Source organism: Notamacropus eugenii, chromosome 1 (genome assembly GCF_028372415.1).
Source record: "Notamacropus eugenii isolate mMacEug1 chromosome 1, mMacEug1.pri_v2, whole genome shotgun sequence".
Lineage (NCBI taxonomy): Eukaryota > Metazoa > Chordata > Mammalia > Diprotodontia > Macropodidae > Notamacropus > Notamacropus eugenii.
In genome coordinates, this window is record NC_092872.1 from 465965253 (window position 1) to 465979045 (window position 13793).

A 13793-nucleotide genomic window follows, 5' to 3' on the forward strand; every position below is an offset into this window, starting at 1 on the left:
TGAGTGCAGTCAGAGAAGTCAAAGAAGTCCAACATGAGTACAGCTGGATAGGAAATGAGATGTCAGGATATTTCTCTCCTGTGTCCCCTCCAATGGAAGGGCAGTGGGTACTGGTGAGATGTGGGTGTCAAGGTTGATTTGTATCTGACAAGATGATGAGATTTCCCAATGAGTTTACTGGGGGGCATAGTAGGGAAGTCAAAGAAGTGTAAAATGAGTGTAGCCAGGTGGGAAATGAAGAGAGGTTTACACAGTCCAGAAAGGTTTCTGTTAATACTTATAAATTCTTGTGGAAAAAGAGCTCATATGAGACCTTTTCTCATTCACAAAATCCTGGTTGTCAAATGTTAAATGAAAATGGCACAGATTCTCATTCCAGAAATAAACCCCAAAACCTCTCTTGCCTTTTCTGAATGAAAATGAAGATTCTCAGTATTGTTATCATTAGGTATCAGTCTCTTAAATTCAATAGATTCTGCACAGGAAAAAAAAAAGACACAGGGATCTTACATCTTTTTAGGGAGCTGAGAATAGACAAAAAATTTGGAATCATGCATTTAACAATTTCCTCTTGGAGGATTGCCCATAGTTTTCTGTTACTCATTCTTTGCTGGGATTAAATGGCATAGCTAAATATTCTTGAGTTTCCCAGGTATAGCAATGGGAAGCTGAATGGTCATATACATTAAAATGAGTAGCTGTGGAGCATGTTTCATGAAAGCAGAAGATCCTCTACCATATACCTAGCTCTGTGCTAGGCACTGTGAAAAGAATACATAAGTAGAAGATACAGCCTTCTGCTGTTAGAGGAGCTGATCTTGTTAGGGAAATTCTATCATCAATAAAACAATTAGAGAATACCAGAGCACTTTGGGAATTGGAGTAACTGTTTAAAGATGAGTCTTGAATTGATCCCTAAAGGGGTCATGAAGGTCTGTGACAGCAGGTTCTTGAAGTCTATGCCAAGGGGGCACAAATGCCAACAGATAATATGAAATTAGAAAAGCTTCCAGCGTGGGTCTCACAATGGCATCCCTTCTGCGCCCCGGATGACGTACTGGGGAGGACTGTAGTACATGATAGCCATTCTGAGAGTAATTAGTTATTGGCACAGTGACACCCCTTTGTGCTTTTACCTCTCAGGATGAATCCCACAGACCCTTAGGAGTAAGTGGGAGAATTTTTCCACAGGGAGAATTTATGTCATGATTAAGACCTTTCCCCTCCCACATCCCTCCTTTGAGTATTATTCATCCTCTTTCATAATTGGTACTTAATTTGTTAGAGAAAGAATTAATTAACAAGAATCCAGTGTCCTGAGAGCCTTCACTACTAAGTTAAAAAATCACTTCCTTAAATATTTTTGAGCTCACGTGGGAATCAAAAACGTCTCTTCTAATTGAAAGATCCTTAACTAAACCATAAGCCCTGGCTGTTGGCCAGGAAGGATGAATTAAATGTGTGACAATACCTTATCCTCCTCAGTGCCCTAAATTGGACCCCACCTCCCAAGGACTAGTGGGTGACTGCTGGGATAGGAAGCCCCTTCCAGAAGGGGAAACTGAGGCACAGGGCTCAGAGGGACTGGGAAACTCGATGGTTCAGGGTTAAGGACAGAGTGGTTTTTCGGGACTCCGGGCTGCCTCCCAGGAGTCCGGACTCCCAGCTCAAGCTAGGGCGTGAGCCCTGGCCTCTCCCAAAGCTTATTAGCTCCCAAGGACCGTGGACCCTGCCCTACCCAGTTCAGTAAAGCGTTTTGACAGCTGAGGCCCAGAGGGACTGGGACCGGTAATGCTCCACCCCCTCCTTTCACACAGCCAATCATGGCTGTAGGCTTGCAGCCAGACAGTCAATCAGAGAGCGCTACGCCACTCTCCCCGTCCCCGCCCCCTCTCGCCTCTTCCTCTCTTAGCCCTCCCCCACCCCCACTTTGGCTCCACCGAGCTTGACGGAGCGGAAAGTCCCTTAGTACCGAGCTGGCCCAGCAGGCATTGGCGGAAAGGCCGTCACAAGAAGGACCAATCCTGGCGCGCGCTGGAACGCCGTTCGGGTTCCGATTGGCTCTCATGCCACTTCTCCCCACCCACTACCACTCCCTCCCTTCCTTTTCTCCGGCTTGGAGGCGGGGCAGGCGGGGGCGGGCCCAGGTATCGGGTTCGGTTGCGCGGGGCCGCGCGTCTCCCCGAGATAAATAGTCGGCTGTGGTGGCGACGACTTTTGGTCTCCGGAGTCGGGGGCCGCAGGATTGGGAGCCGGGCTTCAGCCCGGTCGGACCCGTTCAGGTGAGCGAATGGCGGGCGGCGCTGGCGCCTGTGGGCCGGGGTTGGGGAGGCAAGACTCGTCGGGCGCCTTCCCCTCACTCCTCCGACGCCCCCGGCCCCGCCGCCTGCCAAGTCAGTGCTCCCCGTCCCGGCCCGTTACCTGGGCCTCGCCGGCCCCGCCGACGTCACTCTCCGACCCCGCGGACTCACGCCGCTCCCAGCGAGGCCTGCCGGTCCCGGCCTCCGCCGGAGAGGGATCCTCAACTCCGACTAACGGCCGCGGCTCGTCCGGTGCCTGGGGCGGTGGTGCCCCCCCTCCCGGGGACTGTCGTAAATAGGAGCTCCTCCCCCTTAGGGGAGGGGGCGGTAAACTGAGGCACCGGGCTGCCATGGAGCCAGCGTCCACCTTCGGGACCCAGAGACTTGTAGATGGGCTCGAAGTACTGCTTAACTCCCTCCGGTGGGACAAGGGGAGATAGGGGCTGGTGGGAAGAGCACTGAGGATTAGATGTTCGTAGGATTTAGAGCTGGAAGAGACCACACGTCAGACCAAGGATCCCCAAACTTGGGGTTCACCAACCCTGAAGAGGTCCAAGGACAGATTTCAGGGAATCCGTGAATTTGAATGGGGAAAAAAATGACACCTTGGGTTTCACTAACCTAACTGAAATTATGAAAGTAGACAATAAAACCTTATTCTGATAAGGGTTTCTGTAGGGTTCACCAGACTGCCAAAGGGGGTCTATGACAAATAAAGGTTAAGAACTCTTGGTCGTGATCCCTTTACAAATGAGGTAGCTGAGGCCCAGGGAAGGAGAGGAGTACCCACCCTACTGCTGCTCTTGCTGATTTATTCTCCTTTCTGTTTCAGTTTGCCCATCCTCAGGCTGAGGATGCTGTTACACAACCACTTGGAGTTCTTTAGTTGAAAAATTCTCTGTGGACAGAAGGTATCTCTCTTTTTCCTTTAATAGTAAATGGTCTGGTGGTTAACATATATGGATCCAAATTGATCAGTACAATTTATTACACATCTACTATCTATATTCTAGGTACTGGGGATACAAAGTCTTTCAAAAAGTGAGACAGTCTCATATCTCAAGGAGGGCCTGCTATTAGGGGTATTTAGTATGTGTACAGATAAGTAAATATAGGGTAAATATAAAATGAGGGGGGAATAAGGTGACCTTGAAGGAGGTGACACTGAAAGGAGTCAGTCAGTAAGCATTTATAAAATGCTTATTATGTGTCAGGCAATGTGCTAAGCACTGGGAGTAGAGATTCAAGCAAAAAGAAAGACAGTCCCTTCTAGGAGTAGACTAAAAAAAACCGCATCCTGATGGGTAAGGACAATACATAAAAGGAAGCTGAAAAAGGGAGTGGTGCAAAGGAAGGTACCTGACTTGGAAGCAAGTTGGAGTCTAGATTTGCAGCCTGGGGAGAAATGAACTGAAGGAGCTAGCAGGTTCTGAGAGACACAGGAGAGAGGGCCTTTCAGGCATGAGGGGTAGCATGTATAAAGACACAGAGGTAGGAGATGAAATCTAGGTCTGTTTTGCTAGAATGTAGAATGAATAAAAGGGAAAATAATGTGATTAGCTTGGAAAAGTAGGCTAGAGCCAGATTGTAAAGGTCTTTAAATGGCAAACAGAGGAGTTTGTGTTTTATCCTAAAGGTAGTGGGGAGTCACTAAAGTTTCTTGGTTAGAAGAGTGACATGGCCAGACCTGACCTTTAGGATATTAATATGGCAGTGATGTGGAGGATGGAAATAAGAATTTTGAATTTGCATTCCAGAGAATGTTGCTCATGAGTGTTTGATATACGACATGTTCTTTGTACATGTGTACAACTCTTGTTGCTTTTGCATTTTTAAGATAGTTGATTGTTCTTATCCTAGTTCCCTTTCCCCCAAGTTCAGCTAAAAATAAACTCATTACCTTGCTTTTTGACTGAAAAGTCTGTGATATAATACGATTGTTAATTTTTTAGGCTGTGGTTTCTAGGGGGGAAAGAAGAAGTCCTTAATGTGTTTCAGGGACTGAGAGAGGGAATTTGTTCTAGTGTTACTTTTCTGCACCCCCTCACACCCTAGGTAGAAGTAATGGCTCTGAGTATTAGCCTGCTGTTCTTCAGTATATAGTGGGTGGATTTGCACTAGTACATTATCAGGAGAAAATGGTCTTGGAGAACTTATTGAAACCCATAACACTTATGTTCTGTTGCAAAATCCTGGAAAATCCCAGCAAATAACACATTCCCTTTGGTGGTAGCTCTTATAAGATTTGGTAAGACCAAGGCTCATGTTTTCTTTCATGTTTTTTAAAAAAATAAGGTTTTATTGGTGTCTTCTGTTTCATATCCTACTTCCCCTCCCAGAGGACCATTTCGTATAACAAATAGTAGTATTTTTTAGAGAGGAAAAAAAATCACAATTGTTAAATACATTTTAAGAAGTCTGATAACGTGCATCATGCTTTCTTTTAAAAAAATTATAATGTCTAATGATTTCAGTGATTTTATATGTCAAGACTGGACTTACATTTGTTGACAAGAAAGATGAGAGTGAAGAAGGGAGTATGAAGTTATTATCCTATCCATCACTTGATTAATGTTACCATTTTTTCTGATTTATACTGTATTCTGAGTCGTTTGGATTTTTGATATTGGCACACAATCTGTGCTATAAAAGGATTAAATGAAATGATCCTGAAAAATCACTTTAACATGGATGTCAACATTACATTTTTCCCCTCTAATATATGACAAGTAAAATAATATTGCTTCTTCCTTACACAGTAATAAAATGTGTAACATTAGTAGAACAGTAATTAGAATGATGACTTCACTCTTCACGTTTTTATTGCTATCAAATATAACTAATTTTGATGTACAAAACCACTGAAATCATTAGACATTATACTCAAATGAATCTGTGATATCGATTCAGAAATTCCCTTTAATGAAGTAATTCAAAATCAATTCCATACCCATCCATCCTCTGTAATACTCATCCATGTTCTCAAAAGTTCACTAAGGAGGACTGCTGAACATGCTGTAGGCCTTTTCCTGACATTATGAGTACCAGTGGAAAATTTTTTCTTGAGACATGACCAGCCCATCTTCTCTTTCTGTAGTATAATTATTGGATGATATCCTTTACTGATATTCTTCTAAAGAATTCCTCCTCGGTTCTACATTACAACCTGCTCATCCTTATCACGGGCTTTTTCGTTGCTTTCTATGTAATGCCCATCTATAGTTCTTGTTATGCAGTGGTGTTCCACATTTGGAAGCATAATTAAATGCTTTTTAGGATTCTCTAGGAATATTGAGAAATAAAATTTCTTTGGTCTAAACCCTTTCCAAACTTCTGTTTGGAGGCAGGCCAGAAGGATGGATAATAAGCTTTCTTAGTGTGGTAGTCAAATAATTGAATACAGAGTATCTCTTGTTAGATCATTGCCTTCCCACCCACCTGTAGTGTTTGACCAATCTAAGGGCAGTATTCTCTTTACCCATCCCTTGAAGGGACTGATGCTTTGATCTACGTTTCTCCTTTGAGAAAAGATTGTCTGGTAAACAAGCATTTAGTGATCGCCTATTATTTGCCAGGCACTGTGCTACGCATTGGGGAAACAAAGAGAAAAACAGTTTTTGCTTTCAAGGAGCTCACAGTCTAACATGAAAACAACTATGTACAAAGGATAAATTGGAGATAATCATCAGGGGATGAACGCTAGTGTTAAGCAGGATTGAAAAGAGCTTCTTGCAAAAGGAGGGATTTTAGCTGAGACTGAAGCCAGGGAAGCTAGGAGGCAGAGATGAGAAGGAAATGAGTTCCTGGCATGAGGGAAAGCCTCTGAAAATGCCCAAAGCTGGAGTGTTTAGTGTGAGAAATAGTAAGGAGACCAGTGTCACTGAATCACTGTGTGTCTGTGGTGGTGGGGGAGTGTTTGTTGAAGGAGATTGGGAATAAAATGCAAGAAGACTGGAAGGGTAAGAGGGAGTCATATTATGAGGGACTTTAAAAGCCAAACAAAAAATTTTATATTTGATACTCAAGTTAATAAGGAACCACAGGAGTTGATTGAATGGGGGTGTGACATAGTCAGACCTTTTCTTTAGGAAGATCTCTTTGATAGCTGAATGGAAGATGGACTCGAATGGGGAGAGACTTGAGGCAGAGAGAGTAATCACAGACTATTGAAAGTAGTCTAGGCTTGAAGTGATGAAGGTTTGCCACCAGGGTTGTGGCATTGTCAGCAGAGAGTATGGAGCATGTACAAGAGAGATTGCAGAGGTACAATCAACAGTACTGGGCAACAGATCAGATATGGGAGGTGAAAGAGAGTGAGAAGTTGGGGAAAATACTTTGGTTGTGAATCTACATAACTGGAAGAATGAGGGCACCTTCAACAATAATAGGAAAGTTGGGAAGAGGGGAGAGTTTTAGGGGAAAGATTTGGATGTGCAGAATTGAAGAGATCTATTGGATATCCCAAGAGATGGGAGGATAGAAGTCAAGAGAGAGGGTAGAGATGAATAACTAGATCTAAGAATCATACACACACACACACACACACACGCACGTATATGTAAATATGTGTCCTTACGTGGAGAGAGAAGAAGACAGACAGAGACAAATAGATAATGTAATTGAATTCCTGGGAGCAGATGATCTGATCACCAAGCAATGAAGAGGGCCCAAGAAGGAGGCGTGGGAGACAACCACAGTTTAGGAGCTTGACCTGGATGAAAATCCTGCAAAGGAGACTGAAGAGTGGTCAGACAGGTAGACGAACCAGGAGAGAGCAGCGTCAGGAAATTTATAGGAAAGAGAGTATCACGAACAGAGTGATGAACAGTGTTAGAGGCTGCAGAGAAGTCAAGAAGAGTGAGAATTGAGAAACAACCATTGAGATTTGACCATTAAGAGATACTTGGTAACTGAAGAGAGCAGTTTCAGTGGAATGATAAAGTTAGAAGCTGGACTGCAGAAGTTAAAAAGAGTGAGAAACAAGAAAATGAAGCACTGAAAGAAGGAGATCTATTTGTATGTTCTAGGAGTAATCAACTAAGTAACTGAATGGTAATTTTATTATTCATTTGTTTTGGAATGCTAACACAAAACTATTTTTACATATGATCTTTGTCTTGTTCAAGATTGCTATAAATGTTGCCTCAAGTCATCTTGGATGAGAGAGTCCTGTCAGAAGGCAGTGGGAAACTATGCCAATTTATCTTTCTCTTTCTCTCTCTCTCTCTGTTTCTGTGTTTCTCTGCCATAAATGACTTGGATAATAGAGTAATGTAAAATTAAGAAAAATTATTTCTGGTAGATTTGTCTAGACCCCAGCATACAGTATTAATAATTTTTTTCTTCAACACAAGTCTCATTACACTGTACAGACACACTGATTAAATGTTTGTATTGAAAAGTCAGGCCTTTGCTGTTACAGGAAACTTGTAGTCAGTAAAAGTGTGTAATCTTTTTTTTTTTTAAATTTTTAATTTTCATTTTTAACACAGTTTATAACAGATAAAACAATTCAAACTTTGGTCAGGTGATACTTCTTTTTAAACAATATGGAGCACAAAAGAATTTTTTTTTAAACATTAACCAGCTGAGACACAAATAATATTTATGTTGCTAACTTCACAAGCTCTTGACCTAATTGTCTCCACAGTATTACTAAGAATTAAAGGACCCTAACTTATTGTTGTTGGTCTAAAGTCCTAAGCCTAATAGCTTAATTTTAGACTTAACCTCGGATGTTCCTCTATCAATAATCTATAATTGAATAGATCTGGTATTAAGCTTACAAAAGTGTGTAATCTTGAAAGCAAATCCAGCCTATTCTGTTCTCTTCAACTCTGGGCACAGTTCATTGGCCATCTGTACTTCTTTTCCTAATTATATATACTATTGGAAAAGCTCTGTAGGTGCCCATTTAATAGATACATGTTGAAGCCAAAGCAGTGGGAAGTCTTTATCTATTTGGTCGGTTCTGTAGATGGTCAGGCCAGTCTCCTTTGAGTGATTACAGAGTTCTTCCTGGAGATTTTCACTATCTTTATACTTGATGTAATTAACACAGTGCCATCTTTATCTGAGAACCTCACCTTCCTCTCGGAGATTTTGATCTGAACTCTTTCACTGATCTCCCTCATCACAGTGATGAATAATTTTGGTGAGCATACATTTCCTTGTTTATATCTCACCTGAAGTTTATTTTCAGAAGGTCATTGAACTGGGTTATTTCTGTCACTTTCCAGAAAATCTGTTACCTTCCAAGGAATGATTCCAGCATAGAGATGAGAGGCATCTTTTAAAAAGGCCCGCAAGGCAGTGTTTTGTTCTTCCTAATCAAATGTTTTTTCATAGTCAATAAATAAATTCAATGGAATTTTTTTGTCTTTCAGTCATTTATGAGATAGTAAATATGTGACATTACACTTGAGGTATAAATTGTTTGTGAGCAATATTCCAAGAATTTTTATGAATTTGGAAAAAAACTAAGTCCCATTAACATGACTTATTGGGATACAATATAATAAAAAAACCTTTTTTATCAGCCACCAAAGTATTTTGGAGAGGAACCAATATTTGCTTTCAGTCATAGCATTGGAGATAAAGGAAACCCATTTAGTGGCAGTGTGTCTAGTACTTAACCTTCCTCTGTGATCTGGAAACAGGGCTAGTTTCTAATATTCTTTACATTTTTTTGGGGGGGGGGGGAAGTATATAGTTGGGAATAGAAAGGGTTTGACCGGATATTTTTGTGTTTACATGTAGAGTTTAGTTGAATCATGTTGATCACATTGCTATCATAGAATCATGAGGTTGACAACAATTTATACCCTTTTTAGGAAGAGAAATGGGAGAGAACATTTAAGGACGATGGGAACTGCTTAGTATGTAGTAAAAGGAAGATGATTTAAAGGATCATATTACAGGCACATTTTGCTTTTTGCAATATAGACCTCCCTGTAAAGTTACATGTAAAACAATTTCCATTTTAATTGTGTTGAGAAATCTTGCTATATATATAGAAAGCTCTTTTTTTGTTTTATTTTATAAAAAACAAAAATTCCCTAATTTAAGTTTTTTTGTAACTATAGATTTTCACATATGAGGATTGCTTACAACATTTGTGTTTTGATATTTCCATATGTGCTTGTGTCAGTACATAGGTTAGGGTGAAGTTTTAAACAGCATGAAGGTTTTCTCCCCAATCATGAAATGTAAAAATTTTAGCTCGCTTAAGAATATAGAAGTTTCTTCTTTTAGAGAGAAAGATTCTTTCTTAAAGTGATGGTCGTTTGTTTTATATAAAAGAACTTTGAAAGAGATTTCGTTGGCTTTACTTTATGCTTGGTCATAATCAGGAATAGTAATTTAGTACAGTGTGTATTGATTCTGAAATCTAATAAAGAATGGATAGCCTGTAGTGCTTTTAAGAACTAGTATACCTCAGGAGAAGCACAAAGTTCTTGAATTTCAATACTGACTTTGTTTCCTCAATGAGATTCTTATGAATAGTATATGTTGATAACCTGAGACTCAAAATGACATTATATCTTCTAGATAAACTAGATAGCGACACTTTCATAATATGTACATATAATGATTCAGCTAATTGATGCTGTTAATTTTGTTGTTTGATATGGTTTAGAACTTGCTGAGTTTTCATTGGTATTTAGTATATAAAATATTTTTTGCCTGTATTGTATTCCCCAGATAAGGTGAATATTTGTTCCTCTGAACTTAAGTATTATGACTCACCCACATATAGTAAATCCCTGCTTAGTTAGAATCTATCAGCAGAGTCAAATAACTAGTGTTTTCACAGGTCTTTTCCATTGATAATTGATGCGTCAGTTTAACTTGACAAACATTTATTAAGATCCTTGCTGCTGGGAACACAAAAACAAAAATGTCTCTTCTCACAGGGAGCTTACATTCTTTTTGTACATCATGTTCACATATGAATAAATATAAGATAATTTGAGGAACTAGGAAATACTTAACTGAGGTGTTTTTAGAAGGCATTTTATAGGAGGTGGCACCTCAGTTGTATTTTTAATGAAAGTAAAAAATTCTGTTTTTTTAGCATTTGGGGTAGGGTGAGGTTGGGTAGGGATAACCCATATGAAGGTTTGGAAGTGTAGGGAAGCACTAGTAGTCCAGTTTGCCTGGCACATTAATATACATACAGGGGAGTATTATCAAGTGTTTGAAAAGATATCTAGATTGGAACTAGGTTGTAGAGGGTGTAAATTGCTAAGTGCTAATTTTTTTTTTTATCCTAGAGGAAATAAGGAGATACTGAATAGAATAGTGACATGGTTAGACCTTGCCTTAGGAAGATTATTTTGGCTACTTTGTGAAGGATTGGTTAGAAAGGAAGACTGTAGAAGCGTGAAGACTAAGAGACAGGAGCTGACGAGAACCTGTAGTGTGAATGGAGAAAAGGGGACAGATGCAAAAGACAATGATGTAACCTCTGTAAGATTTATTAATTGATTGGATAAGGTAGGAAGAACAAGGATGACTTGAAGTTTGTAAATCAGGCTGACTACAAGAATGATGGAATGGAAATAACTTGGAAACAGAAGAGAGTCTTTGGGGACAGGGGTAAGATAATTCCATTTTAGAAGTGTCGCATTTTTAAATTCTGACAGGACAGCTAGGTGATTACTGTCAACTGCTAACTGTACGTGTGTGTTTCTGGAATTTGAGAGAGAAATTAGGACTAGATCTATAGATTTATAAATCATGTGCATATTGATGATCATTGAACCCATGGAAATGGATAAAATTACCAAAAGAGAGGGTATAGAGCAGACCTGCCCAACTTGTAAACTGCATTGGAAGCAGATAGAGACTGATGATGGTTAGTTCTTGGGAGTCATGTGATGGGCACCTGAAATCTGCAAGAGGCCTGGGATATGTGTTTGTTCAGGCTTGAGAGAGAGAGAAGAAGAAGCCAAGAAAAGAGGTGGAGAAACATCAGTCAGACAAGTAGTTGAAAAACCAAGAGAGAGCAGTGTCTTGGAATTGAAGGAAGAAAGAGAGTATTTAGGAATGATTAGCAGTATCAAAAGCTGTAGGTTGTGGATTGCTAAGTAGCAGTGAGTCCTCAACTGAGATCATGTACTTGAGTGAACCTAGATAGGATACTTCCTTGGCTTCTTCCTGTTGAGCTCATCTGTGTTGGAACAGGAGAGTACAAGGCTGTGGGGGCAACCCGCTTTTGAGGATTGGCAGGTCCTGAATGGTCCTACCACAAGGGAGTGAGGAATTCAAGAGTAGAAGATAATCACTCTTATCAAGATAGTAAAGGGTGGAAAGTGAGAAATGAGCAGAGCTGATAGATTGGGAAAACAGGAAGGAGGGGGTGGAGAGGTTAGAGCTCATGATGAGGATAAACATATTTAGGAGGAATAAAGTAGGGGAAGAACTAGAAGAATGAGAAATTGTGATCGGAGAGGGATATTTCAGAATTCAGGATCATGTAGAGAGTACAGTTATGGGTAATAAATTATCCCTGTGAGTGGGCCTTAGGAAGCATTGCTAAGGCTAGTGCAGGTGATAAAATTCCAGCTGAGCTATTTAAAATCCTAAAGGTGATGCTGTTAAAGCTCTGTACTCAGTATGCCAACAAATTTGGAAAACTCAATAGTAGTCACTGAATTGGAAAAGGTCAGTTTACATTCCAATCCTAAAGAAGAGCAATGCCAAAGAATTTCAAATTATTGAGCAGTTGCATTCATTTCACACGTCAGCAAGGTTATGCTTAAGATTCTGTAAAGCAGGCTTCAGCAATATATGAATAGAGAATTACCAGAAGAGCAAGCTGGTTTTCAAAGAGGAAGAGGAACTAGAGACCAAATTTCCAACATTTGCTGGTTTATGGAGAAAGCAAAAGAATTCCAGAAAAACATCTACTTCTCTTTCATTGACTATGCTAAAGCCTTTGGCTGGGTGGATCACAACAAAATGTGGCAACTACTCAAAGAGATGGGAATACCAGATCATCTTACTTGTCTCCTGAGGAACCTATATGTGGGCCAAGAAACAGTAGTTATAACTGAACATGAAACCACTGATGAGTTTAAGATTGAGAAAGGAGTATGACAAGGCTGTATATTGTCACCTTATTTATTTAACTTATATGCAGAGTATATCATGTGAAATGCCATGTTGGATGAATCAAAAAGCAGAATTAAGGTTGCTGGGAGAAATATCAGCGATCTCAGATATACAGATGATGCCACTCATGGCAGAAAGTGAAGAGGAATTGAGAAGCCTCTTGATGAGGGTGAAAGAGGAGGCTATAAAAGCTGTCTTGGAGCTTAACATCAAAAACCTAAGATCTTGGCAACTGATCCCATCAGTTCCTGACAAATAAAAGGAGAAGAAATAGAAGCAGTGTCAGATTTTATATTCCTGGGCTCAAAGATTTCTGCAAATGGCATTGCAGCCATGAAATTAAAGGATGCTTGCTCCTTAGAAGGAATGCTATGGCAAATCTGGACAGCATACTGAAAAGCGAAGACATCACCTTTCTTACAAAAGTCCACGTAATTAAAGCTATGGTTTTTCTAGTGGCAGTGTATGGCTGTGAGAGTTAGACTGTAAGTAAAACTAAGTACCACACAATCAACACTTTCAAATTGTAGTACTGGAGAAGACTTTTGAAAGTCCCTTGAACAGCAAGGAAATCAAATCAGTCAATACTTAAAGAAATTAATTCAGGCTGTTTACTAGAAAGTCAAATACCGAAGCTGAAGTTTAATACTTGGACCACATAATGAAAACATAGGACTCATTGAAAAAGACCCTGATATTGGGAAAGGTTGAAGGCAAAAGGATGGCAGAGGATGAAATGGATAGTTAGTATCATGAAACAATAAACATGTACTTGGATAGACTTTAAGAGATTGTGGAGAATAGAAGGGCCTGGCATACTAGAGTATGTGGGGTCATGAACGGTTGGACATGACTGAACAACCATGAGTGGCTGAGATAAAAGGAGTCATAAGAATTAATGAGGTTACTGAATTAGAAGGTCAGGGTGTTGAGGGGACACCAAAATGTAAATCAAAGTCCACAAGTTTAAAGTTAGGAATTTGAGTACTGAAGAAGAATGTGACCTGGTTGAGAAAGGAGGGAAAGTGACCTGTAGATCAGTAGATTATAGCAACAAAGATCTGTACTTATTGACAGATAAATGGATGGAGTGAGCCTTGGAGGGGGAAAAATTGAGAAGTAAATACAGTAGAAAGGACCCTGAAAGTGGCAGTGAGGAGAAAGGAAGTATGTTTTATCCAAGGTATAGTCTGAACCTTCAAAGATTAGTTCTTTTCAGTGTAGTTAATATTTTAAGTATTTACTACTTAGAAACTGGTAATTTGAGTATGATATATGATAACTCTCAATCTGAGAGTCAGTTGTGATGTAGTGGATAGATAGATGGCCTTGGATCCTCTAAGATCACCTGGGTTTGAGCTCCATCTCTGATGC

General features: G+C 40.1%; 1 protein-coding gene across 6 annotated transcripts in view; it reads left to right on the forward strand.

Moving 5' to 3' along the window:
• The first annotated feature begins 2124 nt into the window (after window positions 1-2124).
• Window positions 2125-13793, forward strand: part of CYLD (CYLD lysine 63 deubiquitinase) — a 67241-nt gene continuing 55572 nt past the window's right edge. For 4 of the 6 annotated variants that reach the window (XM_072632186.1, XM_072632188.1, XM_072632189.1 and 1 more), the window contains exons 1-2: window positions 2125-2282; window positions 3133-3211. The gene's annotated coding sequence lies outside the window, so the exon portion shown is untranslated. The remainder of the gene's footprint in view (window positions 2283-3132; window positions 3212-13793) is intronic. The other 2 variants (XM_072632187.1, XM_072632191.1) reach the window with 1 other exon arrangement.